This window comes from Poromitra crassiceps (assembly GCF_964638095.1).
Source record: "Poromitra crassiceps genome assembly, chromosome: 12".
Taxonomy (NCBI): Eukaryota; Metazoa; Chordata; class Actinopteri; order Beryciformes; family Melamphaidae; genus Poromitra; species Poromitra crassiceps.
In genome coordinates, this window is record NC_139632.1 from 27,573,425 (window position 1) to 27,586,475 (window position 13,051).

Here is a 13,051-nt window from a genome sequence, read left to right on the forward strand (position 1 = left end):
TCATTATCTAAGATCCATGTAAACAAAGTCTTCATCAGACTGTTGCCACAAAGCTCTGTCTAAAGCACACTCCTCCTCACACACCAGGACTAAGCTAAGCTGGAGGCATGCTGTCCATCTAGTCCAGAAGGCCATGCTGACTTGGATAAAGTAAAGTGAACGGCTACACATTGGACAATTGAGTTGAAACATGAAACAACACATACTGATTTATGTTCAACTACATGCATTTGGTAGACATGACAGCTTGCTTTAACATCGGCTGTTTGCCAGCCCAGAAAGACAGCCCTGTGTCCTCTTCTTTTTTCTTGTTCTTTTTTACAGCTGTATGTGTCGATCTGACTCTGAGGTTACAATGAAAAGATTTACTATATAAAACAATCCAATTAAATGCAGGATCAACTTTTAAATTAGCCTACATCTTGCACCACTGCATAGGTCACTGATGAAACACATTGCATGATGTTATAAATATGGACTCAAGGCAGAGTTTTATAATGATCAAAATGTAATAGATAAATAGCAACAGACTCATTTTAATCATTTGCCTCGAGATGTATTAACATAATGCTGCCTTTTATTGATTTTTTGGGGGGTTGTCTCGTTTTCCTTTGAGAACATTGCGGGCCGGATTGAGAGAGTCTACGGGCCGGTTCTCGGGCCGTATTTTACCCATGTCTGATCTAGTCCTATAGCACGACATGAGACATTACATTACTGTAATGAGACCACACACACACACACAAACACACACACGCGCGCGCACACGCACACACACACACACACACGCGCGCGTGTGCGCGCGCACACACACGCTAGTGTATATGTGTTGAGATCTGACTGATGATAATCCTTTCACTGCCTGTTCATAGCTGAACATACTGCTGTGAACGAATTGTTCTGCTCCACACCTGCCTGGCTTTCACATTCCCTCCTTAACCCTCAACTGTCTCACGCACATTTTATTTCTCCTTTTGTTCCAGTCCAAATCAAAACTGTTCAAAAACTGTTCACCTGATCGACTTTATTTGGATAGTCCTACAGAGAATCTACAGAGTATTTGTAACATTTCAACCGCTTATTAGTTGACATTAGTTGGCATTCAACAAAGAGCCTCTCAGAGCCAATCAGGACTCTGCTATTTCACATGCCCCCAGGTTGGTGCCACCTGACCTACAATAGAGAATTGATCATTTTTATTGGGTGAAAAAATAGATAAAATATCGCCTGTGACTAGTCGCCTACTTTTTGGCAGTAGTTGATGACTACTAAAATGCAGTAGTGGTGAATGGCCTAGTAGTGCGTGCATCATATGCAAACAGACGACTATCCGTCTCAGCCTGAGACAGCAGCATTCTATCAGGATGATTGTGCTTACATCCTAGTCGTCATTTGTTTGCTCTAAAAGAAGAGCCAGCGTGCTCACCAGCCTGCCTGCGTCAGAAAGTGTGGACAGAGACAGAATGCCTCGAAACAGTTTTGCCTGGGAGGCAGCTGGGGCCCCCCTGCCACGAAAATAAATAAATAATTACAGAAGGCAGATCCCTAGTACATGGGGATGGGTGTTCTGTAAATCGATGATAACAGTCCTATACTTTAATATCTTTAGTATCATGCTGAGAGTGTTTAACAGGCTGAGACACCAAAGGCACAGACTGGAGGGAGTCTGCCTCACTGCCATTCTGCTCATTAGCCGGGCTGAGGTCTCCCTCCTCCACGGGGGGTCTCTCTTCTTTCTCCGCCTTGTACCAGGAAAACCATCGGTGATCAAACCCTGACTGTTTTCTTAAATAGCCTTCGACTTGGCTCTGATCTCGGGGCAGGTTTTAGCATCGAGCGGCGCCGGCGCTTAAGAGCGTACGTGGGGATCGGAAATCTATCATCGCCGTCATCATCGCCGTTACGTCGTCGTGATCCGCGAGACGTCTGATCGAGGCAATGTTCTGTGAACGTTAAGCACAGATTGCCAAAATGTCAACAGGCGTCACATTGTTTTGGCTAAATATGAAGTCGGCGCGCAGACAGATGTTTAAGTACTCTGAGAAATGGAGAAGCCACAGGGGCGTGGCCCCAGAGGCTTTCAACATATGTGCGCTTGATGTATTCGCCGATGCACGCACGATTCCATGGAACGCTTTACAATCGACGAGTGAGTGGCAAAAATGTGAATTGCGGGAGCTTATTCCGGTCTTCTGCAAAAAGAAAGGGGGGAAAACAACACAAAAGCTAAGTATTTGGGAGGAAGGGGGCTATTAGAGGGGAGGGAGGTGGGGTGGCAAGCGGGGGGGGGGAGGGGGTTGATTGAAAAGGACAGTTTGAAATTTGAATGCGGCGCGGGGGGGGGGGTGGGCTGAAAACAAGAGGCAGATGTGAAAGAACGCCGGGCTCCTTAGACAAAGCTCCCGGTTGTCCCTCTCTAGCTGTTAAGGGCCGCTGGAGAATAGGAGAAGAGTTGGACCATTCTATAAAACCAGGTCTGGGAGAATGGAAGGGGGGGGGGGGGGCACAGGATAAAGGAATGGAGCGGGGGGGGGGGGGGGGGGGGGGGGGGGTAGAGTTACAATAAAAGATTGACAGCTTGCAAGTCTTGCTTGACCCCCGAATTAGCCCCTGAGCTTTCAACAAACCCCAAGAAAGAGTCGGGATGTTAATTGTCACGCAACATCACAGGGATGCAAAGAGAGGGAAATATGGCGGCCGGAGATTCAGTGAAATGTAAATCAGAACCAACAGACCACCACATGTTGAATGGGTCAGAACCAACAGACATGTTGAACGGGGGGAAACACATTTGGTTTCCATTGGGTTTTCCCGAACAGCGTGCTCATACATGAATTCATACATAGTACAAGACTCCTCTTATCTCTGCTTCTCTTACCCACTTTGAGGGGAAAAGCTGAAATCCCTGTGGACACAGAGCTCAGTCGCTGAACACTCTGCCTAGGCTGTTTTGGAAATCTATTCCCAGAAGAGACTGCATTCCTGCTTTGACACTGCTGAAGATGTACAATTTGCAAGCGTGAATCAGAAAATTCGCCACTCCAGCGGGGGAGAGATTGAGGCTGGCGATCGGATGAGTCGGAGAGCCCCACCGAGTCTGATATGGGGCAGGGGGGGGGAATCAGACGCTGACCCCTCTGCCAAGGGACTTGACTGAGAGCAGCACGGTGCATGGCTATGGGAGGGGGGCTGAATCACACCCCACCCAAACACTGCGACTGTTGGTGCCCCAAACGCAGCCCGTGACCCTGACAGGAGCTCAGCCACTGAAATACCAGGTCAAACACGCACGCCGCACCACGGGGCGCTCCTGCTACTTCAGGAGAGGAGTGAGGGGTGTGTGTGTGTGTGTGTGTGTGTGTGTGTGTATGTCGGGGGAGGGATGGGGGGTAAGATAGGATAGGGAGTGGCGGGCTGGAGGAGAGAGGGAGGGTGAAACAAAGCAAAGAATATTTTTTGTAAGGGGTGTGAGTAGTGGAAGGCTTATTTTCATATAAATCACACTGCTATGTTATGTATGAACTTCAACATCAGATGCCAAAAATAAATCTATAAATAGAAGAGAGCGCAGACCTCCACCAAGGCCAATAGTCCAGTCTGCTATCATATGTAATTTCAGCTGCAAAATGTTATGGGTTCTTTCCTTGACCCATGCTACACCCTTCCACAGGGTTTCATGAAAATCGGCCCAGTTGTTTTTCCATAATCCTGTTAACAAACATATAGACAGACAGACAGACAGACAGACAGACAGACAGACAGACAGACAGACAGACAGACAGACAGACAGACAGACACACAGACAGACAGACAGACAGACAGACAGACAGACAGATAAATGGCACTGAAAACATAACCTCCTTAGCGGAGGTAAAAAGAAAATCACTTCACATAATTCAAATCTCGTGTGGTCAGAGAGACAATCTGATGTGGATAGAAATAAAATGCTGTCGCTGCTCTATGGGATTATTCCACTGACTTGTCAATCCTCTTGTAGTCCCATTGTGTGGCGCACTAATCCAGCAATCGTGACCTGCGTCAGGTGTACGGCTCACAGCTATTCATCATTCTCAGGCATTAACTAGCGCACACTTCATCATCTCAGCGTACAGGAAAACAATTGTTTTTGAATTCTGTGGATCATAATGTGAGTCATTCCAATGGAGTACAGGCAGTATAAATCATTATTGCCTAACCAAAGCTCTAATGCAAGCGAGGTCTGTGTGTAAAACGGCATGCTAGAGCCACATGTGGTGGAAGGGGTGCAGCTCGTCCTGCTCATTGCTCTTGGTGTTCGGCCCATTCATCATTTTTATGAGCCATTCAATTCATCGATTAGAGTACTCCCCACTGGTCAGGACATATGGCTACTAAATAACGCAATCATGAGACAACCCTGCCACGCTCCAGCTCAGCCATGCATTTATGGAGATGGCATTCTCAAAAACAAATCCATAAGATGTAAAAACAACATATTATTCAGTCCTGGAATTAAGTCATTTTTAGGGCAAGGCCACTTTGCCCTTTGATGAATACAAATGTATTGGGCATCGCAGCCAAGGCCAAAACCATTGGGCTTTCCCCCAGTTTACCTCAACAACATAAATATCCTCATCCTATCAATTAAGTGCTGCAGTGTGATACAGCACGTATGGAAGATGGCTCAGACTGTAAAGTTAGTTAGATGTCAGGTAACATATGATAACGTAAGTGTAACGCAGGTTATTTTCTGTAGCTAGAAATGACAGATGTCTCCTAAACGCCTCACAGCATCTGCTTATCGGAGGTAAGAGGTTCCTTGCAGGAGTGGGAGAAATCTCTGGCTACTGTTGATGTCCAGCGTGATGACGGAGACACTGGGAAACGAGTTTTAAATGAGGAAATCTGCATCTTCTGCCAAACTGGCCGTGTGGGTGGTTCATTTTAGAAGGGGCATTACGGCCACACTAGGGGGCATCTACAGCACTGGCCTTTTGCCCTTGGTATAATTCCTGCCCTGATTATTTAAATTGCACTAACAGGTGTAAAAATCTTACTATGGGATGTCCATATTTACTACTGAATACTCCCCCGATTAAAAATGTCCATATATTTATTATTTATTTTTTATGAGACGATATCCTTAACTGTATCCCTAGGGGATGAGTGCTGCTTTGCCCTCTGCCTGCATATATATACAGTATATATATGAACTCCATAGCCTCATAATCACTTTAGCAATGCAACAGAAATCCTATTAGCGCCGAAAGATACCTACACCTATCTGTCCACATGGATTATAGCCAGATGATTTGCCACGGTAACAAAGTTTAATACAGGCTCCGTACATTGTTAGCTGTAATTTTGATGTTTTAGTGGGAAGTGAAGTGGATTATCTCGAATGAAATTTGAAAATGTCATTTCCACTCGCCGATAGCACAAAACTATTCCTTTCAGGTCCGCCGAGATAAGGACGACTCAGCCAGGGCCGTTAAACGGTGTCTTTGCCAAATGCTCCCCCGCTTAGGAATTAATAGGCTGACATTAATACAGCAAGATAAATAAGAAGGTCAGGTATGGGAGCCCTACCATTATATGGGCATCTCATGGTGATAGTACCTGCCAATCAAGTCCAATAAGTCCTTGACACAGCCCGGTTCACCTTGGAATACACAGAGAGCATGCAATATATAGTAGACACTTCCCTGTCCAGAACCCAAATCCAATTAGTATGTGTGCACACCCTTCACAGGCGTGCTGCTTGGAGAGCACATTAGGACACCATAAAAGAAACATTTGTTGTGTGATCCAGTCCGCCATGGCTAAATTAGTCTAAACAAATCAGGGATCACACGGGCTGAGCTCGGCAGTTGGCCCAAACGCAGTTCTTTCTCTCCCAAACTCATCTACTCGGTTTCAGCGTGAGGTCAGTGTTGCGTTCATGCAAAGGTAATACGATGTGACGTGGCCAGCAATGTCAACACAACAACAAACAGAGGCACACCACCATTGGGTGTGTGGGGTAAATGTCAGATGAATCTACGTTGTAGGGGTGAGTCCCCACAAGATACGATATTGTCACGATACTTAAGACATGATGCAATATAATAAAAAAAAAAAATTGTGATATATTGCAATTTATTTCCTTTTTTAGACTGCAAATGATGTACCCAAAGGGGGACTTTTTTTTGGGTCAACATCTGTTTTATCGAACGGGATAACGTTTACAGTCTGTTCATCTCATTCAATCATTTTTATTGCAGCAAAATGGGACTGTCAAGCAGACAGACTGACCAACACTGTCATAAAAACCTGCCAAAAATGTTGCATGAACCTGACAATTTATATAATAAAATATTGCGATACTTGGTATTCGTGCGATACGATATATTGCGACACAAAACATGAAATACTATGCTGTATCTATCGACCCCCCCCCCCCACTACATTGATGTCCTCAATATTGAACTATGGTGAACCAATAACAGCCGAGGTCAGACTGGCTCTGTGGTCCGTAGAAAACAGCTATTGACCTCTGTGTGCCATTTATTTTTTTGCATTGCCACTCTTCTAAAACAACATGGACGCTTGCAGACAAAGGCCAAAGCCTTGGATTCACAGCACGTAGCTTGAGCATATGGCAATTTAAGTGTGCTGTATTTACTCGTATATGCACCAGTAAGCAGTAAAACCCCCACCCCCCCAAAATGAGCCGCTGAATGGTTGAAACTCCTGCACTGTCCTCCTATTAAGGACCAGGCCATCAATAATGCACAGTGACCGTGAGGCATTATTCAAAGGGACGATTAATTTTTAAGATAGTGGGTGGCAACACAAAACATGAAGAAGGTAAGCGAGAAGATGACTTGTAAGAGACACATTTAAAATGGAGGTGGAGCAAGTGGGCAAATAGGCACTTTATCCTTGTCTTTACACATCTAACAACGGAGAAAACAAAAGAGAAACACTATCTGCGCTGGATTGGTATCTTTGGGACCAAGAAAAGGTCGATATAAAAGAGGGCGAAAGCTTCAACTCCGACTTGAATGAGAGATGTGTCATCAAGCAAACCCTTGACAAACAACACACACAGTCAGAATGTAGAAAAGCTCAGAGCTTAGAAATTCTCTAACTCCTCTGTCCTCTGTATTATCTTCTGCTTTGTGTTAGCAATATCAATGAGGGATAATGGCTTTTAACATCTGATTCAACACATCAGTGTACTACAGAAAAAAAGAAAGAAAATAATATGTGTATCAGATGTTTTGTACATTCAGTAATTGTTCAAGACAGCATCAATATAGAAACTGTGTCTTTGTAAAATGACTCTTTTTGCAAGTAAAACAAAAACGCACAGACTTGGAAAGCAGTGATTTTTATGTTTGGAGAACAGGAGATATTTTGAATTTGGAAGGGTGCTAATTCGTTCAGATTAGAGGCATTGTGCGTCGTGTGGCTGGCCTTGCTTGGCTCGCTGTCTAATTGAGGCTTTTAACCTTTGTGCGGCTCAGAGGAAGGACAAACAGCCAAAAGAAGGGACACCACAGAATCTCAGCCCCTCACTAAAATAGAAGACATCGTGAGGACCTTCCCCTTACAGCAGCACAAGCAATATAAATGAATCCAGCGAGCGGAGAGGATCTAGCCTACTTCAAACCTAGCACATTACTATCCCGGTGCCTGCCTGCCTGCCTGCCGCATCTATTTTCAATCTCAAAGATAGCATGAATGCCTTTGTCAGACAGGGGAAGCGGAGTATGTCAACCTAAAACAAGGTATAGAGCGTGGTGTCTCGTCAGGAAGCTCAGACAAAAGGAGTGGGTGTAGTCTTTCCTGAGAGCAATCACTTGTCAGCCCTAAATCTCCACTCACTACGGCCCTGACAGGTAATGGTGCTTGTTAAACCTGATGAAGGTATATTGACCTTTTTTCAAAGACACAGGCAAATTCTAAATGGCACCATTTAGCTGCTCACAAATGAATGGTTTCCACGCTCGAGTGCACGATAACATGAAGCATATTCTCAATGAGAACGTGGGGGGAAAACGAGAAAATGGTAGCTGAATGAAAAAGACAAGCATCTAATAGCACATAGGGCTGGGCGATTTGGACCAAAAATCATATTTCTGTATTTTTAGGATGAAGTGGTGATACATCGGTATTTTCTACAAAGTCGGCTAAATGTTCAGTTGGAAGTCAAAGCCACATGTGAGATGAAGGGCTGGGAAAATACAATATTTTTGACCAAATACCTCGATATCGTGGCAATATTGTAGGGATGACTATTAAAGCTTTCACAAAATATTTACTCAATGGGATTTTTGATGACTAAGATAGCTGATCGAGAGCAGATTAAAGAAATATCGTTCACATCTGGAAAGAAGCACCAAAATTGGCACAAATACTTGGCTTAGTTTATGTGTATTCAATAGTAACCAAAGGAACTCGTGCAAATACTGTACATCATTTCTAACAAAGGTTTTGCTAAAATAATGTTCTTAATATGCATATTTTTAAGCAGTCCGCAATCGTTGATTGGTGGGTCTGTCCTTCCGTCCATTATGGCACGGACCATCTGTCCATCCGTCCGCTATGGCAAGGACCATCTGTTTATCCTGTGGGTAAACGCCCCCGACTGATGATGTCATACCCACTGATGATGTCATGCCCCACAATCAGCAAGTGATGTGACTGCCACAATCATCAAGTGGGCCAGTGGTGACTGATGATGTCATAGACATTGTGACATTATCAGTGATGTCATAGACATTGTGACATCATCAGGGATGCCAGTATAAATTATGACATCGGTGATGTCACTTAAGCAATTGTGATATAATGAGTGATTTATGACACTGACTGATAGGCTGATGATGTCTGCACCGCTTACTTCTCACCTGGGTGTGATTTGCCACATTACTTTAAAACATATGCAGAGTAAATGTCAGAAGGATATATAAAAAGGATTTCTGATATATAATTTAGAATCTTCCATAGTTAAAAACCTGTCATTTGACACCAGAATAATCAAAATCGCCCTGGACAGTGACTGGTAAAATAGTAAAAATTACTAAATGGCAGCCATTTTGGAATTTACATGGAATAAGTCTGGCTTCTCTGTGGTCATAAATGTATGTTTGATAGCAAAATCATTATTGGACAATTCTACACAAAGTTGCCCCAAAATAGTGGCAATAGTGGAAATGGCGGCGATATTAATTGGACAAATCTTGATTTTTGCGTGGCTAATAGGTTTTTATCAAAAGAACAATCCCCCAAGGAGTATTTGTGTCAATTTTGGTGCTTCTTTCCAGATGTGAATGATTTGACATTCAAAGTGAATTTAAAGTCAAGCTGAAATGGGTCTGAGAGGGTCTGTGTGACGTATTCCCACTGAAACATAGTGTGGAGGAGTTTGATTTGACCGTTGGAAAGTTCTGCACCGCTCCGCACCACAAAATAATGTATTTTACTGGACAAATCTGAAACCTACTGGTCACATTTCAATAACAGTCTATGTACAAACACAATATAATGTAAATACAGCACGGTGGAGTGCGTAGTCGCTGGCTGCTCACTGCGCAAGCCCCCAGGGCAGAGGACCAGGAGCCTGCCTCTGGGCGGATAGCCGTTTCCAAGCCGAGGCCAAAGAAATTGGATTTTTGTGATTTTTTTGGCATACATTGATAGGTGCACTATATAACCAGGGATGTGATCTAAAATGGAAAAAAAGTAATTTTTCATTTCAGCTCGAATTTAATCTGCTCCACTATAAGTGGGTAAAGGCAAATAATAGAACAGCTAGAACAGTCAGGTAAGTTAAAAAAATCAGATCACTTTACTGTAATGCAGCCTTTAAAACCAGGAAAAGACAACACTTATCACCATATAATATCCAAAATCTAAGACGATATCTAGTCTCATATCATGATATCAATATATTGATATATTGCCCAGCCCTAATACAGGGTTCGTACAGCATTTTAAGTGTACAATTTAAGCACTGAAAGCAGATGGATGCCCTCATGACGCAGTCGCAGAGTGGAGTGGAGAGTGGAGAGGAAAAACTTCCCTTTTCATTTCAGAGCCCATGTCAGTCAATCTAGCTCCGGTCCACTCCGCTGTCCGCTCCATGTCTTGTGTGAGACGCCAGGAGACAATAAATATGATGACGGGATCATTTTAGGTATTAGTTTCAGGTATTTTGTTTCAGGTATTGAAAGATTTTTGCTTGACATGAGCGATTGTGTGCAGATGGAACACCACATTATGTTGAAAATCAAGCACTTCTCAAGGCATATATTAAAATTCAAGCATATTCCTAACCTTGAAAACATGACACACAAACGTAAAATCAAGCATTTTCCAAACTTTCCAGACTTTGTAGGAACCCTGCCTAATAGCACATTTTGACCAAATTGAGTACGGTAATTGCATGTTCTTTGAATTTTGAGGCCATATTTGATGTCTTTCCCCCCGTCTTGGAGTTGGAGTGTCACTGCTCCTTGCCCTCTCTCTGCCTGCTGTTGTGAAAGGGAGAGGACAGTTCTGGGGCTGAGCCTTCTCCTGAGTGTTCATTAGCATAACATCACCACTGTATGGGGGATTGTGATGCAAACAAGCTCAGATTGTCTCATTCCAACCCCCCTATTTGAATAACTAAGGTGGTATAGGATCTATCTCCTGTCGGCCCAATGTACAACCGATTGGCATCTTTCAGGCCGAGAGGGAGACTAGATAGAAAATGGGAGAGCAGTTTCAACTCCACCTTGAATGACGCTTGACTTACATTCATTAGATGAGAGTAGCACTAGTACAAGAGCCGTGTCGAATTCAGACACTGTGCTTTACAAGTGAGATAGCTGGTCTCTTCTGTTGCTGTTACTTTGCCTTATGCAGAAAATCTGAACATAATGGCATACAGTATCACAGGCAAAAAGAGCCCATGGCCCGACGTATCATTGTTTTTCGAAAAGCTATTTGTTTCGTGTTACAAAATATTGTGTTCAGTCAGTGTCTTGTCAAAAATAATGTCAGTCAGGCAAAAAATATTTATTTTCAAGAAATGTGCCCCGCGTCCAAATGACTGTGAATCTGTGTGGGAATCATTGTCTTGGCGTGATAAAAAATGATTTTGATGCAAATGGCTCGCTGGCTATCGTTCCCTGCCACCCCACAGTAGGAGAGCGGATACAGCAATCACTGCTCCTGCACCTTGTGCATGTTTAAGATGTGTTTGCTCTTTTGTGATAACAAAAAGGAGGGCTGAACAAATGTCCCCCCCCCCCTCCCCCCCGAATAACTGGACCAGAGTCAGCAAATCCAAAGACACAAGGAGAGCGCAGTTGATCCAGACAAACTGTCAAACGGATTGCGATAAAACATTGACTGGGAAATTGTCTCCCTGTCATAAGGCCCTCCTGTGGTGAATATCAAAGGGATTCAAATTCTCACGTAAACGCTGAGAGACTGACCAATTTCGTGTTCCGCCAAATGATAACGGATTGCGGCGCCGGTCGCACCTTTGAACCGCTGCTATGCCCGAGCCGGCGCGTGCAAGGCAGAGATTGTCATCTCTGTATCTCTGCACAGGTTATCCACTGGAGCGTAATTGCTACAGCTCTAAGTTATACAACATGATGATGAGAGAAGAAGACTCCATATGAATATGAAGTGAGACTGATAACAACGCGTCATGCTGGGAGAGAAGGTGATGCCTTGAGGATGTTGCTGGGGAGGGGAAACCTCCTCTGAAGACAACACGCCTCTGTGAGATAGCTTCCTTGACACCACACCAGCTTTGGTAAATAAGAAGATAACCCCTAGAATAGGTTCTTCCTTTCAGGCGAAAATTAAGCCTTGACATAATGCACAATATGTATCTTTGTAAATCTCTTAACTCATTCACTGCCAATATCTGACTGGCATTTTTGGCACAGGCCAAGTATTTCCATAATGTTTGGTCATCTTTCAAGACCCACAGTAAATTCTGTACTAGGACTACAGTGATGTCCAATACCTCGAAATGAAGATCTAAGTCTCTACTTTCACCCCCAAAAAGAAAGTTAGCTTTTAGCATGTTCTGTACTCTACTTATAACCCTTTTTATACACCCCATGTTCATCAAAAAAGCCTGTCTGGGAAGAGAAAAGGGAGAAAAAAGCATTTTTGTAAAAGGGCACAATCTCAGGCATAACTCACTCTCAATTCTTTTATTTTGAACTGTATTGACATCAGACATGTAAATATTATTCGTTAGGACACAAATGACAAAAAAAAAATATATATATATATATATATACACACATGAAGTGCTTTTTTTTACATTCAACAATACAGTTTACTCGGTGTGAGTGTGCAGACAGACAGACAGACAGACAGACAGACCGACAGACAGACAGACAGACAGGCAGACAGACAGACACACACACACACACACACACACACACACACACACACACACACACACACACACACACACACACACACACACACACACACACACACACACACACACACGATCCCCCTTTTAGATTTCTAACCCAACATAGGATAAGCAATAACCACGCCCTGTGGCGCTGGGATTGGCCAGGAGCAACACTGGAGGGCACGCAGCCCAGCGATTTCATAACTGAAGAGCTCTTGAGAAGGACAGCGGGCTGCTGTGAGTGCCTTCTGCCCGCTGCTGCCTAGCTGTTCCTGTGTTTATTTTTGATTTGTTCTGGTACACCCGTCTCCCTATCAACTCTGCTATTTGATCGTTCCCGTTTTCCCCTCGGCTATTCAACACGTCCTCACCGCCCTCGCAAACTGATCGATCATTTCCTCATTCCTCCGATGATCAAACACATCTCTTGATTACTTTCTCCCGTTTTCTCCTGGCTGGCACAGAGGAAGGCGACTCCAGCTCGTGCCGAGGGCGTTTCAATTGCGTTTCTCCTGTCTGCACAAGGAAGCGTTACCCGTTCTCTGCTTTTCCTCTTGCTAGATTTCAAAACAACAGCTGCGGTATGTGTTTGATCGCGTGCTGTCGGCTACCCTTTGAAGGCAGGGACCTGTGTCTGTGTGACAG